Raw genomic sequence first — 27,847 nt, forward strand, 5'->3', positions numbered from 1 at the left:
TATCCTGTCAAATGAAATCCTATGGCCAGTTAAAAATATCTATGGCCAAAAGCCTGAACACAACTGTAGCATACAAAACTCAGTGATGGGGTTTTGGAATCATATTTTGGAATCAAGAATCATTGGAATCAAGAATCATATTTTGGAATCAAGAATCATTTTGGAATCATATTTTGGAATCAAGAGCCCCTGGTGGCGCAGTGGTAAAAAAAAAACTGCCGCCCTGTAACCAGAAGGTTGCAAGTTCGATCCTGACCAGGGGCTCAAGGTTGACTCAGCCTTCCATCCTTCCGAGGTCAGTAAAATGAGTACCCAGAATGTTGGGGGCAATATGCTAAATCATTGTAAACCGCTTAGAGAGCTCCGGCTATAAAGCGGTATATAAATGTAAGTGCTATTGCTATTGCTATATTTCTTGAGCAGGAGCTCCTAATGCCATGTGAGAGGCTTTTTGTTTGTTTGAAGTGAAAGGTTTTAATAATGTTGAGATACCTAAGTAAAAAACAAGATACAAATACAACTACATATATTATTTCTCCATCTGTACAGTCCTAAACTGGGGCAGTGGGTGAGATTTTGTGGGGCAGTGGGTGAGATTTTGGTAACAAGTTATGTAGTTCACACACAAGGCTGCAATCAAAAAGGTAAAATGAGATAACAGGAAGGAGAAAGGAGGAACAAGTGACATGAACAGATGCTGGGGCAAATAGCTGAAAGAGACTTTCAGCCTCATTTTTTAGATGTATTGCGAGACCTCTTAACAGAACTCAAATAACTACAAAGAAAAGGAGCAGAGGAAACCAACAGCAAATGACTTTACATTGGGTGGAAAGAGAAAGAGGAAAATGAGATTCAGCAATGCTTGTTATTTACAGTGCCAAACCTGCCTTATACAGTCCAAATCTTTTATGCACATCAATATTGTTATGTAGTTTACGTATATAAATGTGGATCAATTCTTGCATTTTTTTATATTTTAAGAAAAAATCCATCTCACATGCATTTCTTTCAATTCATTTTAGCATTGCATCAGGTCCTAACTGAAAACCCTTGAAATAACTGCTGGCTTGCTTGTGGCCAATTCTATGTCACTGCTATGAAATTAGTCCTGAAATTAAATGGCTCAACAGCGCTAAGACATTCCCCAACTACTCCAGCAAGCAGTCACTCACCTCTAAGGTTAACAGGATAAAGGCTGGATAAAGAAACTACTCATTATACCCGCTCTACAAAGAAGCAATTATGCGACTTTATAAAGTGGTTTCAAATATATTTTGCAAACTAGGACTCAAGACAAATATTAGAGGCAGCAAATTACAGTACTTAGGAGAATTATCACCCAAGTAAAGAGACTCTTAATCTATAAAAAATATCAACAAAAGATGTAAATATGGACTCCTCTATGGGTGGCATATCTCCAAGAAAATATACATCTAATCTCACAGTGTGTTGCCTGCAGTACCCGGGGAGAAGGTTAACAATTCAGAGCCATTTCCTACAGCTATAGAATATATTTTGATGTAGATTTGCAGATATCAGAGACTTAAAATCTATTATATAATCATAGGGCAAGGGCAAGAAACCTGTGGATGTACTTTTCTCTGAGAAGAACTACAATGCCAGTTTTCATTTTAATCAATTTTACACTGGGATTTTAAACAGATTATGCTTTATTCTTGGGCATTTGGTTCTGACAAGGTTTTAACTGTTAAGGATAAAATTGCAGGTTGCATTTCATCATTAAGCATGTATTATATGCTTTAAATGGAAACATGTGCAAGCAGGACAGTATGGCAAGTAGAATGACTAGACATTCTGGCTTCATACTGGAATGATAAAAGGAAACCAGTGTAACTGGGAACCAGTGGTACTAGTCAATAGTATATACTGGGAGCCCCTCCACAAGGCAGAGTGAGGCAGTTGCAAGGAGGGGCACAGGGACCAGCAAACACTGGTCCCCCACCACCACAGGCTTCCATGCTGCCACTCCCTTTCTTCACTCCACTAAGGTATGCTATTCATTTTCTCTTTCTCCTCCTCACTCCACTGCAGCACACATCTTCTCTCCCTTCCTTGTGAGCTAGGAACACCCCTGCCTGGGTTGCAGCTGGCACTAAGAGTGCTCGTGTGCCACCATCACTACCTCAGCAGGATGGCCTGAGAATACAGAGTACCTGCCTGCAGATGGAGGGTATCATATTGTCCTTCACCTCAGGCAACCAAATGTATTGGACCACCTCTGTACTCATCATCAATGATGTGCCACTAGTTGCAACAACTCTATATGGTTAGAGGACTTAATCACACACGTGGCATTCCTCTGATGTAATGAATGCTTCACAATGTCTAGAAGCATTTGGTCCTCGAGGCTGGTGATATTTTTAAAAGGAGGAATAGTCATCACCATTATGTCCTGCTTGCAAGCTTCTAGCAACACCAAGACAGCTGCTGCTGGAAAGAGAATGCAAGAAAAGATGGGCTTTGGACTGACCAGCAAAGCATTTCTTACAATCGTGTTTTCTCAGATCAACAACAGGCATCTTTGTGCTATCCACAGGAAATAGGATTTCTCAGAACCTGGGAAGGCAGGGAATCAACATTTCTAGACTCTGTTGAATAGAAAGAATGCCCACCTATCCTTGTTGCAAACTCATAAAGGGTATTACCAAGTTGCTTGTATGAAGTGTGGATAGTAGAATTCAGTATACTTGCTACATGATGTGTAGCTCTTGTAGATGCTTTATGTCGAAAGGTTGTAACAAACTAAGCCAATTCTACCTTTTAACCTCTTCTACTAGCAAAGCATTTGGAGATGCCAAACATTTAAGAATCCACATGGCGAGGGCGGGGAGATGAAAGGTACTGAATGTTACCTTTTTCATAGACTGAAGTGAGGCAAGTTTTGAACAGTCACTTTATAACTAGTAGCAGGCATCTCACCAATGATCAAGTTCTGTTGAGTTAAGCACACAATATATAAAAAAGTATAACCCAGTTCTACAAATGTTTTGATGGTGACAAATCTGGTAGGAAATTACATTACATGGAAATTCCGCTGGTTTATGCATCTAACCAGAGGGAGACAAGAATTCTCTCACTGTGCTTCAGCCTTTAATGGCTCCTTTGGAACTCACTGAAGAATGCATTAAATCAGCTGAGCTATGTTGGCTGGCATTTCTTCCCACAAATATTTTGAAAATTCTGCTCAGATATTTTGCAGATAAGATAATCAAGAAATCTGAAAGGATCGATCTTGTTTCTCGCATGTATTTGCCTGTTCTCTTTTATATATGAATAATTTTTCTGGAGCAAGTAGGGCTACCAACTGGCCAGAAAAGCACATTTGATCCAGATATTTTTGAGGGGAGGGGGAATCTGGGACATCAGATGCTGTGCAACAGAGAGAAGATAGTTTTCTTCTCATCCCCCACCTTTTTTGCATTTAGTTTGTTCATACATGCTTGGGTATTGCACAGAAGTGTGTGTGTATATGTGGAGATGCACGTGCAGCGCCAAACCACGTAAGTTTGAAATGGCTGCCATACTTAGCATATATTATCCTGAATGGCAGAAAAACACTTGGCTAATGCAAGTGCTTGGGAGAATGACAACTGATATCCTGGCTGCATTTACAATACACTATGGTAGTGTAGTGGAAATACTACACTCTAGGTTCTCTACAGGTAGCAGCAGAACCATAGTGGGCAGAGAAGTGCAAGGAGGAGAATGGTGGCATCATAGGGAGGGAGCAGGGAGCAAGTGGCAGTGGTGGTGGTGACTTCATCAGTATTAGTCCAGCCTTGCTCACTGCCTGAGGTGAGCCTACAGCACTGACCAGTTCACCAGTGTCTGACTAGCCAGGTCCTGATGTGGTCAGGAAGATGTGTGAGCTGTTCAGTTCAGCCCAGCACAGGAAAGAGAAGCAAGAAGCCTGATCAGCCACTCTGTGCTATTACGTGTGTATACACACAGAATTTAAAAATACTGTGTGGGTCTACTTCTGTTCGTTTACATGATGAAAGACTGTGAGGCTCTACACACGGTCCAAGTGTAGAGCCTGGGAGGGTTCTGCGGGGAGAGTGGCCACCCACACGACTACTGGCTCCGTCATGGAGCTGGTAGGGACTGCAGTGATTGGAGGTCCCCCGGCCCCCGGAAGTCCCAGGATGCAGGAGGGCATCCTGGGGAGACCCCCGACACGGGGAGGCTTGTTTTTAGCCTCCCGGCAGGTATCTCCTCATAAGTCGCCACGGCGCAGAACTGCACCATGGTGACTCACAGTCAGGAAAAGGGTTAGCAGAGCGCTCGCTAACCCCGTTTTAAGGGCAGGGCTTCTTTGGCAGGCTAACCACCAGAGAATCAACTGGTGGTTCTCACTGGGGGGGACGGACCAGGCTCCTTTAGCCCAGTTTTCCCCCATCATAAGAATAGCCTCTGTGTGTTTTCCCTACAAGCTTAATTCCATGCATGTGTGAGACTCACTTTATCTATAGTCTACATGCATTTTGCATTCTCTGTCATGGATACATGGTTTGTCATAGGAACACAGGAAGTTGCCATATACTGAGTCAGACCATAGATCCATCTAGCTCAATATTGTCTACACAGACTGGCAGCCACATCTCCAAGGTTGCAGCCAGGAATCTCTCTCAGCCCTATCTTGGAGATGCCAGAGAGGGAACTTGGAACCTTCTGCTCTTCCCAGAGCAGCTCCATCCCCTAAGGGAAATATCTTACAATACTCACACATCAAGTCTCTCATTCATATGCAACCAGAATAGACCCTGCTTAGCTAAGGGGACAAGTCATGCTTGCCACCACAGGACCAGCTCTCCTCTCTGTCCTTTGGACTCTCTCAGCCTCTGTGCCTGCAAAATGGGCAAAACATCTAGGATGTCATCTACATTTATTTGCCTTTAAAGTGCCACAAGACACTGCTTTTGCTGCATCAGAGCACCACAGCTATCCCTCTAGATCAGGCCTGCTCAACTTAGGCCCCAGCTGTTTTTGAACTACAACTCCCATAATCCCCAGCCACAGTGGCCAATAGCCTGGGATTATGGGAATTGTAGGCCAACATCTGCAGGAGGGCCGAAGTTGAGCAGCCCTGCTCTAGATGTTCCAAATGCTTAAGTACTTATGCTACATAGATGTGCACTACATATGAGATGTGACAATCATCTGTAGCTGGGCTCACGTTCTTGAGTTACTTGTTTTGCACGTGCTTTCGGTTTTTCCTTTGTGTTTGTGACATAGTTTAAAGTGCCTTAGGTTGACCTGTGTTGGCCTGATATCATATGTGAAAGGCATAGGTTGGTGGCAAGGGACCTCCAAGCACATACCAGAGTGGTACACCTTCAGAAGAAAAGAACGTTTTATGTGAGACCTGCCCCTTAGGTGACAAAATTTATATTTCTAAGTTTGGCAGCCCTAAGAACAACTTCCCTCTTACTGTTACCTTCTCCTGGACAAAAACATAAATTGGCATTACTCATCCTAGGCTCCAAGAAGCACCCACAACAGTCAAACCAAGGTGTACAACTGTCTACTGCAGCAGTTGGTCCTGATTTTAGACAATTGTTATGACCACCTCAACTGGATGTGGCAATATCATATGTAATAGGGTAATGAAATGTACTTTGAGTTCTTTGCACAGACTTTCCTTCCTTCCTGGCATATATTACATCCAGTACACCTATCCCCAATACATATAGTGATGGCATATTAACAGATGGCCCTGTCTGTACTTTACAGCTGATCAGCAGGACTTGTCACTTCTGGTGGTCATTTCTTCTCCTAACTTATAACAACTCAATACAATATGGCACAACAGACCATTTCCTGTTGGCTGAGAAGAACATGATGATTCAGCACTGGAACTCTTTACAACTCAAGATTATACTTTCTTTAAAAAAAGAATGTCCTGACATTTATGGAGTACATTTTATTCTTGGAGACTGCTAAGAAGCCAAATTGTAGCACACAACCATAAATGCTGAGAAATTCTTTGAAAGCACTCTGAAAATTCCACATCCTTTATATGGATTCTACATAACACCACAAAATCAATTCAGAGAGAGGGAGAAAGTTACTTCACTACAGGATTACATTAAATGTGTCTAACACACAAAAATAGCCACAATCACTAAAAAAAAAAAAAAATCCAAAATTTGTACCAGAGTCAACACCTGTAGACATTGGACATACATACATAAATATCTCTAGATAAACTATTTCTCTTTTGCATATTATAAATGAATTTAACCATAACAAAGTATCTGAACATCAAAAGGCCTTTTTCTATCTGTCCTTATTTGGGGAAATTTAGGATTTGTGCTGGAATTATTTAAGGGCTCACTAAAACCTGATCCTATAAATTCTACATTTTAAAAATAAGTTTCCAAATTATCCTTTCCACCGCATACTCACCCCATCATTAAACATTGCTGTAAATGGTTATATGGTTTGATTCCATAGGGATCTTTTAGTTCCAAGTTATCAGCCCACAAAGGGAGAACACAAACAAAAATACTTACTATTTTAAATGTAGCATTGTAACTGGAGAGCTGTAAAACACTTCTATTTTCTTCCCACAACCATGGTGGAACACCTGAAAGGTCAAATATACAAGGCAGAATTCTATCACAATGAAATTTTGCTCCCATGTTAATGCACTTCTGATCAAGCCTGTAAAAGTTAAAATAATAAATTTGGGAAAACAAGCAAAATGACCCTACTGGTTGGTTGGTTTCCTAGATAACATCTACATATTTTAGAAACGTACAACCTTCTAATAGAAATGAATAAACTACTCAACCATAAAGTTGCTATAGAAGATATTCTTGTTCTGATTGGAAAGGGCATCTGCTATCTGCAATATTGATAATACTTTTCAAATTTCATCTGCTTTTGTTTGCATTCTGTGTCGTCTGTTTAAACACACTGGGAATAATAATGAATCCCAGCATTATCTTCACTTTTTCAAGGCCGAACATATAACTTTATCACAAAAATAATTAAAATTCTTTGGCACTCTTGTATCTTTTCCATTAAACGTTATCAAGCAGTGACAATAAACTAACATCAGTCCAAGGCTGCCCATATGCTGCTTTTTAAAAGAATGCATTTGTCCCAGGGTGAGATACATGAATTTTGTGTTTACAGGGTCAAACAATTCCGAAGTTTTTTACTGTGTTAACAGTATATATCTAGGCAAATGCACATACACACAAGCAAGGATCATTAAGTAAAGCTGGAATACCTATAAACTGACTTGTTAAAGTGTCTCTTAATAGACAAATCTTAGCCATCAGTATGCTATAGATATGAAGGTTTGGCACAATATCATAAGCCACAGACCCAAATAGGGATGCTTTCCCTCTCCCATCCCTATAAATGCTTTCCCACTTTAGACAAGGCCGTGGCTCACTCAGCCTTAACTCTAGAACCAAGCATCAAGGCCAGGCTTCAGCTCTGAAATATATGAATTAACAGACTGCTTTAAAGCATGTGCAGAGTGCTTCTTAACAACTACACAGTTAGCTTCCACTTTTTTAAAAAAAAAAAATTTCAGAGGAAGAACTTTCAGGCCAGATGCTGTAGCATCCAGGTTATCTTGAGTCTTCTAATTTTGGTCTTGTGGTAGCAAGCATGAATTGCCCCATTTGCTAAGTAGGGCCCACCCTGGTTTGCATTTGAATGGGAGACTACATGCAAGCCCTGTAAGATATTCCCCTCAGGGGATCGGGCCGCTCTAGGAAGAACACCTGCATGCAGAAGGTTCCAAGTTCCCTCTCTGGCATCTCCAAGACAGGGCTGAGAGAGACTCCTGCCTGCAACCTTAGAGAAGCCTCTGCCAGTCTGTGTAGACAATCCTAAGCTAGATGGACCAGTGGTCTGACTCAGTAGAAGACACCTTCCTATGTTCCTAACACTGGATTTTATACTCACTTAATTGGATATATTTTCAGATAAATGGCATGTCTGGCACTAACAAGTCAATTTGTAACCATAGAATGAATTCAGTAATGTTGAAATTTAAGTTTGAATCATGCCTCCCTTTTATCAAAATGCTTATTCTGTTTTATGTCAGTATATTTGCTTTTTTGGATTTAACAGTTTTAGCAGCATATTGTGAAAACTGATGGATTAATTTGATAACCATTTCAAAGACGCAACTGTATAAATTACTATACACCACTAACTCCAGAACAATCTCACCAGTTCCACAAATTTTATTCCAGTATTGGTTATTTGAAGATTGTAACTAATGATAGCTGACTAAGGGCCAAACAAAAATAGATGCATGGAATAGAAGTTCCCCAAGTTTAGTTTAGTTTTTAAATGGGAATACAACCGTGAGAATTTTAGCTGACCAGTTGTGATAGGAGAAGTTAAATCTGCCATTTTGGATGGCAGATTTAAAAGGACACCGCTAAGGAACCGGTTATGTCCATGTGGTTCAAGTGACATTGAGTCCGTCTTACCTTTTTTTTTTTTTTTACACTGTGCATAATAGAGGGACATTTGTACTATGTGGATCGAACCACTCTTTAAAAATAGGCCTGGTCAATCAGAAGAGTATTACATCTCCTATCTTTTGGTGGATCAACATGCAGTTGTTACAGTGGAGACAGGAAGGTTCTGTGTAGCTGTAGCTGAGATTTTTGTATACCTTGAAGTTTTGTTATTTAGTTTTACTGCGGTGATTTTGTTTATTCTATGCTGATTTGTATGTTGGTGTGTATGTTCATGATCACTGACTGTAATAAATTACTACTTATTAGGAGAGGTTGAATACCCCCTTTCCCCACAGGCTCCTTTTGTAACCCCCAGCAAGTTTACACCACACCGTGGAAAAGATATAGGGTCTCATTTTTCTTATAAAAACTTACACCCCTGCTCTACAAGCAGAAAAGCAGCTTTGGGGGTGGAGATTTAGAGAAGAAAAATGACCCACGATGGAGCAGAAACAGGGTATAGAACCTTAAACCTTCAATCATATTAACAGCTTCCCTCAGTGACAGGAAACACATTCATGCATCTGAGCTAACATGGCCCTAAAAACATACATTCAATGGGGGAAGGAAACTCCTGAGCACCTTACCTGCACTGTTACATTTTTATCTTGCCCTTGCTTTAAGGAGATTGGGGCAGTATACACGGTTCTCTCCTTATTATAACCCTGTAATGTAGGTCATTAGGAGCCAGTGTGGTGTAGGGTTAGAGTACTGAACTAGGACCGGGGAGACCAGAGTTCAAATCCCCATTCAGCCATGATACTCGCTGGGTGACTCTGGGCCAGTCACTTCTCTCTCAGCCTAACCTACTTCACAGGGTTGTTGTGAGCACCGCTCTGGGCTCCTTGGAGGAAGAGCGGGATATAAAATGTGAACAACAACAACAACAACAGGTCAGACTAAGAAATAAAGACTGATTTGCATTCACCCTGTGACCTTTGTAGCTGACCAGGGAACTGTACCTGTATCTCCTGCTCCTAGTTCAACACTCTAACCGCTACAGTCCCATGTGTCAAGCAGCTTACAATCCCAATACTTTTCCGCAACAGGAGAGACAGCAAAGGGAGGGAAATGAAGAGAGACAAGGAATGAACAGAAGCAAGTAGAGCTACAGATACCCATACTTTGTTTCAGACTGGCATGAGAACTGAGGAGTCCGGCAAGAGCTTCACAGAAAATGTAGGGATTTAGGCATTATTTGATGGGTGGGTAGAGAGAGTGCAAAGCTTGGTGTATTCCCATGATAGTTTCAAACACATCACACTAGAATGCGTAACTCTGAAATCTGCCTGTACTATACTTAAAGCAATGTGAGTACATGTTATAAACCTAAAGCTGTTCTACTCATTTCAGTATCACATACACACAGAGTATTGCATAGTAATGTGCTGGCTCCTAAGCAAGTAAACAATACCAACTTACTAAACTGATCCATCAGTATAATTGAAGAACTCATTCCAGGAGAGAACTCCCATATGAAGGCAGAAATGTGAGAGAGATGTTAAAAGAAGAAGAAAATTTAAGTTTTGTTAGCTGTCTCTCAATAATCAGAAGCAAAATTCCAACCGTCCTGAGTCTCATGTGGAATGCTTAAGCAAGAAATCCATAACTTTTAATATGATGAGATTGTCCTGCTAGAGATGGATTTTTTCCAATATCCCTGCTAACAAACAAGCCAAGTTCCCTGTATCAGCACATTTCTGTTCTCTATTTCACAGCACTCATGCACTTCATTTAGAAGCGATACATAGCTCAGTATTTTAACATCATATCAGAAATGAGCTATATATACCAGATCAGCTGGTGAGCAGGTATCTTAACAGCAGACTTTCAGAATTACAAAGTGCTATGTGGAGGTTATTCAAAAACCCAAAGTGTTTACAGACTGAAAATTCTCCACTACTTTTCACTTGCTCCTCTTTTTTTACTTGGCTTTGAAAACCTGCCCCCAAGTGAGTAGGCAAGGGCTAGACTAGATGAGATACTGACGGGCATGTGTATTTAAAACAGTGGTAGAACTATTTAAAAAATTGAGGGGCACAGAAGGGGCAAAGTGCATTTATGGGTGCACTGGCGGAGGAAGCCAGTCAGCAGCCTGTGTTCCTCCTGCCGGTGGCCACCACCAGCATGCTCTCTGCGTTTGACGTCAGAGGCAGGAGGTGTGGCTTCGCTCCCAAACGGGGCAGCCCGTTTCGCATTCACAGAGTGGCCAGGAATACTCTCCCTGCCTTTAAGGCAGCCCCTTTTGGGAGAGGAGCCACGCCACAGCCGTGTCTGACATCAGATGCAGGGAGTGTGGCTGGGGCACCAGGCATGGCCCCTGATTAGCGGTGGCCCTGGTTCTTTGAACCTGTCTGCTCAATGGTGGCTCCGCCCCTGTATGGGTGGGTGAGCTATGTCTTGCATATTAGATTTCTGAAACAGAAATAAGGTGGTGGGGGGGAAGCCACTTATCTGGTGGGCACTTGAGACTGTAGAGATGGGGGAGGTTCTGCACCCCACTCTTAAAGAAGACCCCACACCATTTGTTAATGTGATTAGAGCAGCTCCACGTTTAAACACACAATTTTCATCACATCCAGTTTGACCTTAAGCAGCTCACTATACCCAAGGCCAGAACAACCACATAGGCAGATAAGCCACCCTCTGCAGCCTATACATGGCTGTCTATTTACTAGAATGCCATCCGGCTTCATTTATAATCATCTGAGTATTCCTTGCATATTTGTTCACTACTAAGACAGAGTAGAAAGAGAGTTTTTGAGCACAACTGTAAAGCAGAGAGAGAGAGTTGCACCATGTCTTATTACACCATTCAAAACTTCTGTGCATAGCTCCACTCACTACTGCACACTTTAATGTGTTTCAGGTAGATGCTAAATAAAAACACATTACTTTCCATCTGCATTCTCATTTAATGCTAATACAGGCACTTGTCATTGGATGTAAAAGTAACTGGAGACAAGAGTTTATTTTTATACCTCACAGAACAGCTACTGGTGACTTTCCTTAGATCACTGCAGTGTGTGTGTGTGTGTGTGTGTGTGTGTGTGTGTGTGTGTGTGTGTGTGTGTACACACATACTGGGCTCCCCCATTCCCCCCCACCAAAATGTTTTAGACACATTTTCTTTTTTCCTCCTCATTCAAAATATTTTTATACCATCACTGATATTCTAATATCTACTTAAAGAAAGAAATAGCTTATGCCTTTAATGCATGAGTTCAGTACAAAAACAAAAAATAAGGATGGAATTATCTTCTCTTCAAGGTTGACCGAGGGCAATAATTGTTGGTCTTTTTCACGATTTGATTTTGTTATTCCTTCTGGCATGGAATAATCCTATTCCATGGGATTATTCTACAGGAACCTTGGGCTTCCCCCAAGCCTGTGGCACATACAGTTGAAAACAGTGCTTCCCTACAGAAACAGACTAGATGTTCGCTGCTCACCCCATCACTACCCTGAGGAGACAAAGGGAAATGAAGAGTAATAATTTTCTATGATGCCTCTAGCCAAACATGGAAATCGCCCAGCTTCTTCTGATATTACTCTTGGTGTCAATGAAACAGTGCCTGAAGTTGCTGCAAGGCTTAGAAAAGTTGGAAGGACCTCAGCAAAATCGAGCTTAAAAGCATAGTTTAAGAGACTTAATAGAAAATTAGTTTTAAAAGAAAGCTAGTAACAGAACAATACACTTTTTAAAAAATAGTGTCAACTAAAGGACAAAGAGCCAGCTTTACATGACTGGGTGCTACAGCATACAAGCTGGATTGCAGCAAGTTTCCCAAGAAAAGGTTAATACCTTTTTCTCATGACACAGCTGTAGTCATTCTAGAATCCACCTGTGCCAACCACACAATCTGTACTGGTCCCTGCTAACCTTGCAGTCCAACAACATCTGAAGCCTGGGGAGAAGACATTTTCCATAATCATCCCCACAACATTTTGTCAGCCCCCACTATTTTAAAACAACATTATGTTTCTCACATGTTGTGCCTTATTGTCAGGCACTTCGGACGCCTGATTTCACATGGAAAGGGAGACTATAAATACATTAAATAAATAGTAAGGCAGCTCACATGATTATAATTAGGGTAGGGCAAGTGTCCAACTCTAGTTTGGGAGCTGTGGGTGCTCTTGTTTTGTGATCACGTGTGAGGGAAAGAGCAAGGTTGGAGTGGGAGGAAGTCTGGGAGAAAGGAACTGAGTTGGACAGCAACTTGGTACAAGAGCTAGGTAGGACAGCGCTGTCTGACTCAGCTTCTCTCTCCCAAATGATCACTGCCTCCACCTTCAAACTTGCTGTCTCCCTCACACGCAATCACAAGATGGGGGCACGCATAGCTCCCAGACAAGTGTCCTACCCTAAACATAATTGTTTGAACTGCCTTATTTAGTTAAGTGGTTTTTCTAAATCCTGGAGCATTTCACATAACCATCTAAGTAATCCTTACAACAACCTGTGAGTTGGGTCAGTATTATCATCCCAATATTACAGACAGGAGGTTGAGAAAGAGTAGCAGCCTAATCAGTACATCCACAGTTGAGGTAAATGAAGCAATGTATGACGTATATGCTTCATTCTATACCTGTCATTTTGAAGTCACAGAAACATGAACATGGAAACCAATTCAAAGGCCTATGCCTTTCCTAGAGATTCTACTGACAGTGCATACATTTGCAATAATTGCATGCACACCAAAAGAGGCAGGTATCTCCAAGTGCCAGATTCTTGACTGCTTTATGGTCCTCTTTTGCAGCGTTGGATTCATTGCCCCACTGAGGTTCTACCCATGAAGTTACTCCCGATTTATGCTGGCGTAAATGTCATAATTTGGTTTACGAGTTGAGTGTTGTGTATTTTTGAACATCTGACTGAAGCTCCCCTTCCAGGGCAATTTATTAGAGTTCAGCAGTAAAGGGAAGCCTGTCAGAATTGGCCAATGCCAAGAGAAAACTGGCCCCAAATGAACAAACATCTCAAAGGACTGGCAGGCAGCGAATGCACAAGAGCAATTTAAGCTCCATAGAATTCAAAGCATGCCATGGTATGCTAGACTGAACTGAATTGTGAATTCATCCAACATGTCAATGCTTATACTTGGGCTAAAAATGGAGCCCGATTTTTTTAAAGCCTGTTGACTACTTGAGAAAGGAGACCAATGTATACTACAATTAACATGTTCTACACAGCTTAGTTGGCAGTTGTTTGCAACAGCAGCTCAGACTCCCAGAAAGTTGCAATCTTCTGAACATTTATTTGGAATTAAGACCCATTGAATTTAGCAAGACCAATGTAGGAAAGTGCTGGGATCCTCAGGACTTGCAAAAAGCTGGAGACTTTAAAAGGCCAAGAAACTGAAGAGCATTCATGTCTATGAACAATTACAACCAAATCACTCCTGGTTTTTACCCAAGAATCACCTATGTTCTGCAAGTTTAGTTTAAGACCTGGGGTGCATTAATCTGCAGTTACTTTGGATCTCCTGGAATCTGGTCTAGAACCAATCACGAATACCACACCCTCCTTCTGAGTAAACATGTACAGGATTGTGTTAGTAACCTTTATTCTTATAAAATGTCACAAACCTATTTTGCTTTTTATTTTCCTTTGCTCCTCCTTTCACTGCAGATCTGCACTCATACTCTATTCAATTAGTCTAAGATATAGCAGAGTTCTTAGTTATCTTACCTGCCATCATTATCCCAAGCACTTTCATGAGAAGTGATGGTATTAATATCAGATTCCTGGCAATACTCTAGCTAAGCTAAAGGTATTTTCTCTCTCACTTCTTTCTTTCTTCAAGTTATTCTTTCACCTTTAAATAATGAAGTTACTCTTCACTGCATCTGCTAGATAGATTTGCCATTTTGGGTTAACTCATGAATTACTTCACAATATCATAAGATGCCATCAATGTAACAGTCCAGTTCTATAGCCTAATCATCTGAGGTTTCAAGATCAAAGCTTACATCTTCCTTAACAGAACAAGGTCCCTCAAGCAAAAGTGGTGCTTGAACGTGTCGTGGCTAACCAGCTCCACACACTCTTAGATGAAATGGACTATCTAGATCCATTTCAATCAGGCTTCAGGCCTGGCTTTGGAACAGAAACTGTGTTGGTTGCCCTGTGGGATGACCTATGCAGAGAGAGGGGCGGGGGAGTGCAACCCTGTTAATTCTCTTGAATCTCTCAGCAGCTTTAGATACCATTTACCATGGTATCCTTTTGGATAGGCTGGCCGAGTTGGGTGTGAGGTGGTTCTGTTTGGAGGTGGTTCCACTCCTACCTTGAGGCCTGTTCCCAAAAGGTGGTGCTGGGGGACTACTGCTCAATCCCTTGGCAGTTATGCTATGGGGTTCTGCAAGGTTCCATTCTTTCTCCTTTGCTGTTTAACATCTACATGAAACCGTTGGGAGAGGTCATCAGGAGATTTGGCTTGAGGTGTCATCAATATGCAGATGGCACTCAGTTGTATCTCTCTTTTTCATCAGACGCAGGTGAAGCAGTGACTGTCCTGAATTGGTGCTTGGATGCAGTAACAGATTGGATGAGGGTGAATAAGCTGAGACTCAACCCGGACAAGACAGAAGTCCTGTGAATGATGTTCAGCCTGTTCTAGATGGGGTTGCACTCCCCTGAAGGACCAGTTTCACAATCTAGGGGTGCTCATCGATCCAAGACTGTCACTAGAGACTCAAGTGGCTTCTGTGGCTCAGAGAGCCTTTTATCAGCTTCAGCTGATACGCCCACTGCGATCTTACCTGGACAGAGATAGCTTTGGCCACAGTTACTCACACTCCAGTAACCTCTCATTTAGATTACTACAATGCATTGTATGTGGGGCTGCCTTTGAAAACAGTCCAGAAACTTCAGCTGGTACAAAATAGGGCTGCAAGATTATTAACTGAGACTGGATGCTTTGATCATATTACGCCAATATTTTGTCAGCTGTACTGGCTCCCAGTACGTTTCCGGGCCCAATTCAAAGTGCTGGTTTTAACCTTTAAAGCCCTAAATGGCTTGGGACCAGTTTATGTGAGAGAGCACTTTGCCCCATAGGTCCCTACCCATACCTTAAGATCTTCTTCCAAAGCCCTCCTCTGTGTGGTGGCTACTAGGGAGGGGGCCTTTTTGGTGGTTGTACCCCATTTATGGAATAGTCTCCCTAGTGAGGTTCACCTGGATTCATCACTTTATTCTTTTAGACACCAGGTAAAGACTTTTTTGTTCACACAAGCCTTTTAAATTTGGGTTTTTAAATTCGGCTTTTCAGATTTTATCTGATTTTTAACTAATTTTAAAATGCTTTTAATGCTGCTTTGTTATTTAGTATTTTATTTTCACCTTTTTTGTTTGTTACAATTTAATATGTTATATGTATTAATCCTCTGTTGTGAGCCACTCAGATAACAGTTTGTTACGGGGTGGGCTAACAAATAAAGTGTATTTTATTTAAATCCAAATAGGTTGACAATGGCATTGCAAATTGGGCTATCCAGGACAACCTAACAGGATTTTTTGTCTGCTTTCCCCACCCCTTTCCTTTGTGTCTCCATAAAGCTCCCTTAAATATATAACAGGAACCGAAAAGCAACCCTGCTGTATCAGCCCTGGGGTTCATCCAATCCAGCATCCTGTTTTTCACCAGCAGCTAGCCAGATGCATCTGGAAAGGCCAAAATAAGGAATGAAGTCCATATTGTTCCCCCAATCTCCGCCAACTGGTATTCAAAGGAACATGGTGGTTCCATCATGGCTAAAACCATTGATAGGTCTATCCTCCATGAGTTTTTGTAATCCCCATTAAATGCTTCTAAAGCAGTGCCAATCATCACATGCATGAGTGCATTGCTTAAATGAATTATGCATTGTGTGAAGAAATATTTCCTATCGTTCACCCAGAATCTACTACCAATCAATTTTATTGAAGTTCTAATATTACAGGTGGCACCTGCAACAAAACCCAAAATCCTTATCCAACCCTAGCACAAAATCCCAAGCACAACATCCTACGAGTGGTTGTTGCTGGTGTCTATCTTATATTAAGGAGACACACTTAGATTGTGAGCCCTTTGGGGATAGGAAACAATTTTATTTATTACTTCTATATATCTATGTAAACCACTTTGGGAACTTGGGTTGAAAAGCGGTATATAACATTCATTGTAGTTGTAAACTGGAACCTGCAACAAAAATGTCATGTCATATCTGACAGATGTAATCGAATATACTATATTGGTGAGGAAGGGTCAGGAGAAGGCATTGATGGGCAGCAGGAAGGTGAAATGTAGAGTTGGGAAGATCTTGTCAGAACAACTCTCTTTGTTTTAATGTTTGTTATATTTTGTTTTCACATTTTTTTCTTTTCTTTTTGTTGATTAGATCCTTCTTGTTTCTAGCACCTCTTCTCCGTTTTTGTTTTTCACATTTTCTCCCTATTTTTTTCTTTAAACAACAGTTTACACAAGACTCCAGCTAATAGCAACTGTCAACAGTTTTCCTTGCTTCGTCCTTCCCTCACCCTCCTTCAGCTTCCAGTGTTACTGGCTGTGCCCTGTTGGTTGATAGGAGAAGAACTTCCTTTTGGAACCTCCATTCAAGCATTCCGTGGCTGCCAAGCATATGTGCTCTCTGCTTCTTTGACAGTGGTTTCTGGTTCTGGGAGGGGGAGGTTTGGGCTTCCTCTTACAAAACTAGCATTTTTGGGCATACCTTATAGTTCCTCTCAACACCCCAAATGTCCCCCACACCCTTAACAGACGTTTGCAGAGGCCCTGTGCCTATTCACACACTCCATTAGCAGTCAGCAAAGTAATAAATGGGAGGCAGAAAAGAGTTCCACTTACCTGCACAACATAATCTTATAAACTTCTATCACATCCCTCCCCCTACCAAGTAATCTTTTCATCTCAAACCCAATCCTTTCAGGTAGAGTCAGTGCACACATGCCACAGTGACTCATCATGCTGAATAATCAAGTGGTGCCTATGCATGTGGTAACTTAGTCTTCCATGGGCGGGGGAGAAGGTGCACACTTCATATCAGGAGTCCTTGGAAAAAGTTACCAATTAAGTATTTGTCTCTCTTAAATCCTATTATATGGGGGAGGGTGTGAGAACAAGAAGTTTGATTATTCTCTTGCACCTAGGTATCTGCTACATGAAGGCAGCTTTTATAATTCAATAGAGGATCCAACATACTGTTCTTAAGTGGTTTGGGGTCCAGAAAGTGTCATCCAGTCATAATCACAACATAAGCTCTCATAAGGTCTTTCACCCTGGTTTCAAAACTACTTTCCTCCAACCCACTTATTCCACTACTGAAAGACAATCAGCAAATTAATAATTTCATATTTTCAGACCATTACATTATTTGTTGCTTTTGCCAATGGTAACTTTTTCAAAAGGTAAAATCTCTTTGCATATTATTGACTGCCAACTCTGCACAGATGTAATGGCATCAGCCACTGCACCACATCATGAAATAAAAATTAAATTGTAGTTGGGGGCTTTTAAATCAACTCAATTAAAATAAAGAGATTCTTGGCTTGATATAGGGAAATATTTGTATTTCCAATTCTATTTGTTAATACATTGACATATGTGCTATTTTTTAAATGTAGCACTAAGTGCACTTTCTGTCAATGCCATAGATTTTTTAATAGACTGAGAAAATGCATTTCATTTCTTCTTATTTTCCTTCAATACATCATTTGGTTCTGCTTTTTGCCTGCATGAAATTCATTTTCTAATGGAAATATTTGTTTTGTAAATCAAATATGTATTATGCACAAAATGCAAAGCACAAATTAAATTATGTTAATGAAATGAAAGAGATATGAAATGCATATTTCATGGACAAAACATAACCTCAGCAAACAACCATTTCTTGATAAAATCTTTAAACACAATCTCATTCTGTGACAGACATATTGTTAAAGCAGATAGCACCTCATTTAAATGGTTTCCTTTAATATTAGTGCTTAGTATATAATTGTAAATAACTTTTGGGATGAAAAACCAATAATGAAATACTGTCTTTAATAGTTTGCTATTGATGTCAGCATAAAATTTGTAGTAGTTGAATATTGGAAATTGGGAGTGTGAACACAATATAGTCAAAAGCTGTAAATGATTGCATATTTAAATAGAGCTGACTAAGGCAAAGATGTTATAGATATTAGTAATAGGCAGAAAATTATGCTGACCTAACATTATTTGACAAAACCCACTGTTTTAAATTATATATTGGTTACACGTAATGAATAATAGATTTTGTAGGTGTTGTTTCTCTGATCATAATGCTGATGATACCATATGCAGGATATTTCTCAGTCATCCATTTGACAATAAAACAGGTGGACATCAGAGTACAGGAAGAAAATATATGCATGCGTCTATATCAGTGATGGAGCCACATCTTAGAATGGCTCTAAGAATTCATGGGAAAGAAGAATGTAGAACCACCGAGAAAAGTGCAGAAAACAGGAACAATAACTAAACAGAATTACTCCCATGGTAGGAAAGGCTAAATGGAAGGACTCTTCAACTTAGGGAGAAAATTAGCAATGGACAAGTATTAAATAGATTTATAGTATTTAAGAATGGCATGGAAATTCTTCCAAACAGAGAAAGCATCCAGGGCTTGACATTACTGGACAGCACCTGAGAGCTTGCAGATTATCTCTAAGTCCCCATAACTGTGCTCATAACTTTCATGTGGGGATGACCGTAGTTGAGAGACTTTTGGGGCTCCAAGTAGGAGGACCAATGGAAGACAGTTCATCATGGGTCCCCTGAAGCCAACCATGTTCCCAGCAGCTGCATTAGGGCCAAACAACAAGGAATTAAAGCTTAAAGCCAGAAATGGCACTTAAGCAGCCACAGAAGGGGGCCGATCTGGATGGGGACCACAGCAAGTGGGGAAAGGGTGACTCACCAAGTCACCCTTTCTCCACTTGCTGTGGTCCCCAACCAGATAGTGCACTTTCTATTTGCACTATTTTATTGTTGAAAATGGCAAGTAGTAGTAGCTTGGGACATGACAGTTTTCAGCAGGAAAATGGAGGAGGGAGAAACTGTTCACCCTTTCCCCACTTGCTATAGTCCTGATCCAGATCAGCTAACCTCTTCTCCCCTGCAGCTGTTCTTTGCTACACATACACAAACTCGGGGGGGGGCACCTCACAATCCAAGGCTGTTCCACATACCCAACAACAGATAACACACACAGTGAGTTCAAGGCACATTATAGCCTGCCAGTAGCCTCCATGTTATGCAGCCAGAACAATTTTCAAGCCACAATGAGACAGGGAACTTTGTTCACATGTTTCACTGTGGGCTTTGCATCCCTTAGACAATGTAATCAGATGAACATTGTGCTGTATTAAGCAGCTACAAAGCATGTGGAACTCACTGTGTGGTCAGAGCCATTTGGGGTCAAGTGAACTGGATCCACCTAGTTAAAGATTGGCATGTTCACAGTTACCTTCTTCCAGGACATTGATAAAATATATAGGGCTACGGCAGCACCTGCTCAATCACACACACACAGAAATAAAAAGCCCACAACAATAATGCCACATGATTGGAAATCAGCAATAATACTAGGTTTAAAAAAAATTAAAAGGTGACTTCAAGGAAGAGTTGTTTAGATCAGGGATACTCAACATTGGGTCCCCAGATGTTACTGGACTTCAACTCCCTTGGTTGTTGGGGATTATGGCCTTTGGTTGGGGATTATGGGAGTTGAAGTCCAATAACATCTGGGGACCCAACGTTGAGAATCCCTGGTTTAGATGGTCAGTGCAACACCTTCTTTTCAGGAATGCACTTATACCTTCTCCTGAAAGAAGGTGAAAGTGATTGATCTGAAAGGTACGGGAAGATTTTTCTGTGCTGTTTTATGCTAGTACCCCATGTATCAGAAACCACTGATTTGGATTAGACGGATACATCTCTGCTTAAAAAAAAAAATTTTTTTTTAAAAACACCTCTGACCGTATCAAAGATTCACACAGGCAAAAGCACTGGGGAGTGAAGAGAGGCAAATGTCCCAACAAGTAGCTCACTCCCCAGCACGCAAGCCCCCCATTGTTGGATACTTGGAAAAACCAAAGGAATTTTTCACATGCTCTTGAGTGTTGTTCTTCATATAACTATATATGAAGAGAAGTTTTATTTGGGTTCACTCCATTTGTTAGTGATAGAACTGGAGTGGAAAGATAACTTAATTCCATCACAATCAACAGGACACCTCAGAGAAAATACTTCAGGATGGGAATGTTAAACATACCATTATTTCTCTTTCAGGAATCTAACATGCAGGACAAAGCTTGCCTCCCACTCCAAACCCTGTCCCAATAAATGAACTTTGCACCTTTCTGTGCCCTCTCTGGTATTTTTTCTCCTGGAGCCACCACTGCTGTCTCAAAAACCATCTGGGGTATTTTTTTGGTCATTTGGATTCATTTTGAACTGGCAGGTGTAACCCACTAACATCACGTTACTTAGATACTCACTGTATTCCTGGTAATCTTTGTGAACAATGTGCAGGTTCAAATCAGGCCGAAAGCAGTATTCCCTGTCATGACTGAAATCTGAAATTAAAAAAAAAAAAAGTGAATTACCAAGGTTGACCAGATGTTTGTATTATTGGGACAGATAGTGAGTTTCAATGTGTTTAGAGAAACACACATCATTTCTTTACTACAAACAAAGCAATTCACAACAAAACTACTGTTAAGGTAAACAAGTTATTTCCTCCTTACAGCTCTAAGGGAACAAACCACCTACCAGTTCAGAGGCCTGAAGTCAACTGACTCCTCCCTGACGCAGCAAGCGGAGGAGCAATATCTTCCTTCCTTTCTACCCCAATAATTTGCCTTTTGCAATTCTGTGGGAGGCAGGCCTTTAAAAACCAGCAGTGAAATTGAGGCCTCGCTCAGAAACAGCTCTGGGGTTGGATGGGGAAGTATATTTGTGGGAGGGCATAGAAGAAGCAAAATGGAAAATAGGGCTGCCTGGAAAGGAGCTACAGAGAGCTCCCGGTGGCAGCCCCCGCTGGCCTGAAATGGGTTTTTTTGGGGGGGGGGGGCATTATTAGTTATGCCTCATGGACCAGCACCAGTCCGCAGACCGGAGGTTGAGAAACACTGTGCTAGATTGCTGAAAAAGAAAAACCTGGTCTTTTGCATTAACATTCCCATTCTCAATTTTAATTTTCTGAGGTAAATCCTACAGATTTTGATGGAGATAAACACTCCCCCCCCATCCCAGTTCTGTCAATGTATATTGACAGAAAGCAGCCAATGAAGAATATCTGTGTGTCATACACACACACACACACAAACACACACCCCAGTGTGTATAAAGCACTGTGGATGTGAAAAGCATCTTTTGTGTAACCACAGCAGGTGGTGTGGTGTGGGTGCAAGGACAAAGTGGATGGTGTGTGTGTGTGTGTGTGTGTGTGTGTGTGTGTGTGTGTGTGTAAGGTCAAAGCACCTGTTTAGGGGTTCTGGCCTCCACTTTGCCCTCCAGTGACGCCTCTACCTTCACTTTCCTCCAAGTAGGGTTGCCAACTCTGACTGGAGCGAAACCTGAAGATTTTATTTTCCAATAATTTCCACCATATCCAGCTATTCAAGTCTCCAGCATTGCTTTCCATCGTCTCCTGGAGAGGACTGCCAACTGATGGAGACTCCAGGCCAGTCCCGAAGGAATAGCAACCCCACTTCCAAGTGACTATATTCCTTCAAAGACTCTGGAACTCTTCATAACGTTGCCCTCAAAAGACACTTCCCCCCCCCCAAGTGATATTACTCCAAATGAACACAATAATGTGCTTTATGGTACATTACAGGTTAGGGAAAGCAGCCTGTCAGGGCCACACACGTCCTTGCAAAAGACAATAATTCAAAAGGCGGACCCTGCTTTGCTGGAACTGGCCCCATTCTGACTGAATACTGAGGCCCACTCTGACAGAAAAAGTAACTTAAGCCTCTGTTTTAAGACAATTGCTGGTCCTAAGCGGGCGGCCTCCTTAACTAGGATACTAACCCCAGGACATAATAGCAGCTGGGTGGGGAGCAGGCCTGAAAACTTCAGCAAGCCCAGGCCTTCTCCTCCCTCCAAGGAACAGCCAGTGTTCCTTCAGAGCCGGGAGAAATCTCTGGAAGACTCTCGGCAGCGTGTGGGCTCATATTCGGGCTGCTAACTGAACTAGGCCTGAAGCCTCATAAGCTGGAAAGCATGGGACATTTCCCCTCACACAGCCAGCATTAAAAGAATAAAAAATGATTCAAAGTTCCCTGCACGTGCATACAATTCTCCTGTTCTGGAATAACATTTCTCTCCAGACTTATGTTAGCATTATCGGAATCAGTGTTAAATGCAAACTAAGAGCAAGAAATTATCACCCCACAAGTCAGCTATTCAGCACACTCAACTCCTTCCCCCACCCCAGGAGAATCTCTCATAAAAGGTATGGCAGGCAAGAGTGAGAGAAAATAGGGAGGCCATACTCCATTATAACTGGAAAGCAGCCTTCACCAAGAACATTTTGAAGCCACTAGGGAGCTGTGCAGTTCCATTAATAGACATCCAAAGTCACAGCGGGGTAATCGTTTTATTAGGACCATCTACAGAGCCATGAGCAAGCTTTTGAGTGCTCCCGAACTCTTCTTCATAGGGACATAGGAAGCTGCCATATACTGAGTCAGACCATTGGTCTAGCTAGCTCAGTATTGTCTTCACAGACTGGCAGCAGCTTTTCCAAGGTTGCAGGCAGGACTGTCTCTCAGTCCTATCTTGGAGATGCTGCCAGGGAGGGAATTTGGAGCCTAGATGATCTTCCCAGAGCAGCTCCATCCCCTAAGGGGAATCTCTTCCAGTGCTCACACATCTAGTCTCCCTTTCATATGCAACCAGGGCAGACCCCGCTTAGCTAAGGGGACAAGTCATGCTTGCTATTGCTACCACAAGACCAGCTCTCCTCTCCAGTTTGTATGTGAGTGGAAACAAGGTCACGGTGGAGGGAAGAGAGAAAAAGGTGAGCATGCTGTTGAAACCCCAAAGCCTGGAGTTTGTAGGAGTCTTAAAATGGAGGCCAGGAGATGCTGGTCAGGCTTAGAGCAGATTTGCTAGGTGAAAACAAATTTCAACTTCCACCAAGGGCTGCTGGAACAATGGCTGTTCCCCCCACTGAAGATACAGCCCTATTCACACATTACATTCAACTTGTGTGCAGCAGTAGTACACTTCCGATCTGTACCTTGCATTTGAGGAGGGCTATGCCTGTTTGAAAACTGGAGGAACCTTTCCCCCACTTTTATAATGAAGACATGTGCAATCATTCACACACACCTGTACGCGCATTCAGTGTAACGTCTGAAAGGGCGTCACTTGGGTTGTTCTCCAGCACTGAGCAGAACACACAGTTCCTGTGTGAGGCCCAAAGTCTCCATATGTACAAAAATGAAAGTTAATTTTAGGTGGCGTGGAGGAGTCAATAGAAACCAAACTGGAAAATATTAGCTAGTAGCAGCTTGAGGGCAAACATCTTCCAAAAGTAAAGCTGCCTTAAGTGAGCAGAGCTAGCCTCTTATCTGCTAATATAGGAAGCTGCCATATACTGAGTCAGACCATTGGTCTATCTAGCTCAGTATTGTCTTCACAGACTGGCAGCAGCTCCTCCAAAGTTGCAATCCTCACCAGATTTCAAAGTGTCTCTCTTGTTCAGGTTTACCACCACGACTGGGCCTGTGAAACTTCCAGGAATCAACATCAATCGTGAAAGGTTTGACTCTTGAAAGCAAACCTGAAATACTTTATGGCTTAATACTGGAAGTATAGGGTGGATCTTCAGGAATAGCTCCAGTCAGAACTAGCAAAAAGCCACACTTGGCCCACTTGCTAGCTGCTTCATCCAAATTCAGATACCTGTAAATCCAGACAATTTCTCCTTTCAAACCTTTCTTCTCTTCCAGTTTGACTCAATATCTGTTATTCAGAAGGAAATTCTGCTGCCTTCAGTGGGACCTATTCCCAGGTAAGCATACACAAAGCAGCAAGTTTAGGTCAGCATTTCTGCTTTCTTCTCGCAGAACAGCACACCTGTCATTCCACAGCTATTTGTACTCCAGAATGATGACTCCCACCTGTGCATGATTTCTAGGCGTATGCCACTCATAGTAGGAAAGGGCTTCTGGCTTGCTCAGAGGACAAGATATAGTTCTCTAGTCTTCTTACTCTGAGAGGCCAGAGACTTATTCTGGTGTTCCCAAGATGCAGCATGGCTTCAATCCCTTCCACACTTACCTGAAAGTATATTCTATTGAAGTCAGGAGAGCCGTTTCCAAGGAACAAAGCCATAGGATTTGGGCTGCATTAACTACTTTTGTCTTAAAGCTCACAGGGTCATATGAAGGGTCACAAGGATATAGTTGGTCACCTGATCACATACTCCCCCCCCCTTTTTTTTTCAGGCTACAAAAAGCTGTACATACTTTAATGATTTATATCCTGCTTTTACTATATATTCAGCAGTTCAAAAAACTTTGGTTTAAGATGCCTTAAAATTTCACATGTTCTAAAAAGTGTGGATATTACAAGTTAAGGTTCCCATCTTGGCTTCCACACCATATAACATATAATATTGTAAATAAATAAAAATAATATTTTAATAATATTATTTTATTATATAAATAATTTAAATAAATAAATAAAAATATGAGCTGTAAAAGGCTGTGTGCTGCTTTTGTATATTATGCTGGCTTTGAAAATAAGACTTCATGGACTCACACATTGCCTTGGTTTTTCACCTCCAGGTTTTTCACCTCGAGACGCTGTGTGATGTCTGCAACCTTCGCACCAGGCAGGCAAGTCACCATGCACTCAACATGCAGGTCACAAACCCATCTCTCTATACCTCTAATGATAAAATTGCCCTGGACAAGGAGGCCCCCACCCCCCCGGCCAAGTATCCCCTGTGCGAGAGTATATGGGCTCATCATCCACGGAAGGGGTCGCTTCTAAAGGAGCCTTTCCCTCTTCCTCAGACCGATGCCTTCCTTCCCTGAGACCTTCATTCTCCCTGAGAGCAGCAGAGCTATCAGCTCTGGAGTGGGATGCCTCTACCATGACCCTGAAGGCCCCGTCCACAAGGCTCTCTCCCACTCTGAGCTTCTCCAGATCCGCCACCTTGCTCTCGAGGGAACAAACTTGTTCCCTGAGAGCCAGAAGCTCCTTGCACCGAGCATACACCCATGATTTCTGCCCATGGAGCAAATAGTCATACATGCGACACTCTGTGCAATACACTGGGAAGTGCCCCCTCTCCTGCTGGCTTTCTATCTTCATACTGGTTTTGTTGACTGTTGACAGTATTTAGAGATAGTTTATTAGAAGGATAGGTCTCAGCTGTATTGGTCAGCTATTTAACTGTCCAAACAGCCTTTCTCAGGAATATGAGGGAAGGATTTGTACTTACCTTCTGTTCTCCACCGGGCTCCTTGTGATCATAGGGGCTAGTTCCAGGCTCCCCCACACTCTTCCCGCAAAACTCCAATGCCTTGTTCGCTATTCTCTGTTTGCTAAGCTCTTGGGCCTACACCTCTTATGTAGACTAGGACTTATCCCTTAAAGAGAAACCAGCCCCTCAAAATCTCCCCTCCTCCTGTTAGTTAGTTTAAAGGGGGGAAAGGCTAGATGTTATTGGTTAGAAAAGCTTGCTCACCTCCTGAAGCTGTTCCTGCTCTTTCCAGACTAGGCTTCTGCAGGAAGCTACTAAAGATGCGGGAGCTACTAAGAGACAGAGCCTTGAATCTGGATTTGCTTGGTTTGAGTTTCACATCTGTCATGAAGTCATTAGGTGCAGCCACTGAGTAGGCCCTGTCTCCAGTGCTTGCCATACCAAGCCTTACCTGTCTATTGGATACCCTCATGATCAGTGCCGAGTCTATCATCCAGTTCCATGCTTTCTGTCTTCATCCAATTCTTTTCCTTCCTCAGAAATAACTAAGGAATAAACTCTTGAATTCATTCCATTTGACTTTAAGGGCATCAAGGAGCTTATTAAAATCACCAAAGGGACATCTGTCTCTTTTCCTCAAGACTATTTTTATCTACAGTGTCACGGAAGAGAAAGAACATAATGTACAAGTTTAAGAAACCCATATTACACCCCAAACAAGATGATGATGTGATCCGGGAGATGCCTATCACCTGATAGGTTATAAGTAGATAGAAATATTTGTTTAATCTTTGCTTTCTTGTTGAACACAGGCAAGATATACACAATTTAAAACTGAGTGTCTCTCATTCATTAGACGCAGCATTTACATTTTTTATTGAATACTAGAGGAGACAGTCGAGATTCTAATGATACATTATTATAACTGTTTAGCATCTTCCCCTCTCCAGAATACAAGAAATCCAGGGAAGGGCTGTAGCTCAGTGGTAGAATTCATGCAGAAGGTCCCAGGTTCATCATGGCATGTCCAGCTATGGCTGGGAAAGGCCCCTGTCTGGAACTTCACTGCCATTCAGTGAAGACAATACACCTTGGTGTACCGGACAAGTTTGGTGCTAGAAAGAACAGACAGAGGGTGAGCTTGTCTTGATACAGCAGCACAGAGGGGAGTCAACCCAGCACTTCTGGAGGCATGTTCCAAAAACGAAAACAGCCAGCAGCTAAGGCCAGCAGAGAGGGGGAAGATGGGCAGGCAGTGCCAGGGCTGGCAAAAGAGGCAGGTGGTGAGGCAGCAAGGTAACTGTTTTAAGCCCATCTGGACAGGACAGATCTGGGCTCAGCAAGAGAGCTCAGCAACAAGGCAGGGCAGTAGCAAGGCCCAACAGGGTTGTTGCATCAGCAGTGTGTGGCTGAGACTGAGGTGGTTACGTAGGAACCAGGAGGTCTTCACACATCTCCTGGCACCACTCAGGCACGTCCCCCACAGCTGAGCTGGATCTGGTCCCTTCTGCGGGGGAGATTTTTCCAGCATCTAGGGCTGTGCGAACCAGCTCGACCTCAAGTTGGTTCACCATCGAATGGATCCAGCTGGAGGGCTTGCCCTCAAGTCAGATTGGGCCCGGTCGCTGAACCCCCAACCCCCAACCCCACCCCGCCTGGGCCAGTTCGGGGCTGCTTCAGGCGTTCGACAGTTTGTTTGTTTTCAAGTCATTTAAACAACTCGCGGCCTCCAGGGGGTGTTGCCATGGTCGCAGGAGGGGCTCCAGTGGTTCCCCCTTCCTCTGCCAGTTTCCCTCAGGCTGCTTCAGCCCAATGTGGTGACGGCCATCTTGAGGTCACTGGGCATGTCC

At 42.3% G+C, this 27,847-nt stretch overlaps 1 protein-coding gene across 31 annotated transcripts in view; it reads right to left on the bottom strand.

Moving 5' to 3' along the window:
- The window catches only part of ZNF536 (zinc finger protein 536), a 658,276-nt gene extending 632,192 nt beyond the window's left edge, over nt 1-26,084 (bottom strand). For 9 of the 31 annotated variants that reach the window (XM_053270782.1, XM_053270755.1, XM_053270781.1 and 6 more), the window contains exons 1-3: nt 22,031-22,326; nt 21,046-21,123; nt 6,537-6,610 (exon numbers count right to left, since the gene is read on the bottom strand). The gene's annotated coding sequence lies outside the window, so the exon portion shown is untranslated. Of the gene's footprint in view, nt 1-2,873; nt 2,954-6,536; nt 6,611-14,812; nt 14,829-21,045; nt 21,124-21,319; nt 21,965-22,030; nt 22,327-22,585; nt 22,827-23,049; nt 23,180-24,466; nt 24,638-24,844; nt 24,870-26,015 lie in introns of those variants that run through there. The other 22 variants (XM_053270760.1, XM_053270749.1, XM_053270754.1 and 19 more) reach the window with 17 other exon arrangements.
- Between the last annotated feature and the right edge of the window lie 1,763 nt (nt 26,085-27,847).

The sequence above is a fragment of the Hemicordylus capensis genome, chromosome 9 (assembly GCF_027244095.1).
Source record: "Hemicordylus capensis ecotype Gifberg chromosome 9, rHemCap1.1.pri, whole genome shotgun sequence".
Taxonomy (NCBI): domain Eukaryota; kingdom Metazoa; phylum Chordata; class Lepidosauria; order Squamata; family Cordylidae; genus Hemicordylus; species Hemicordylus capensis.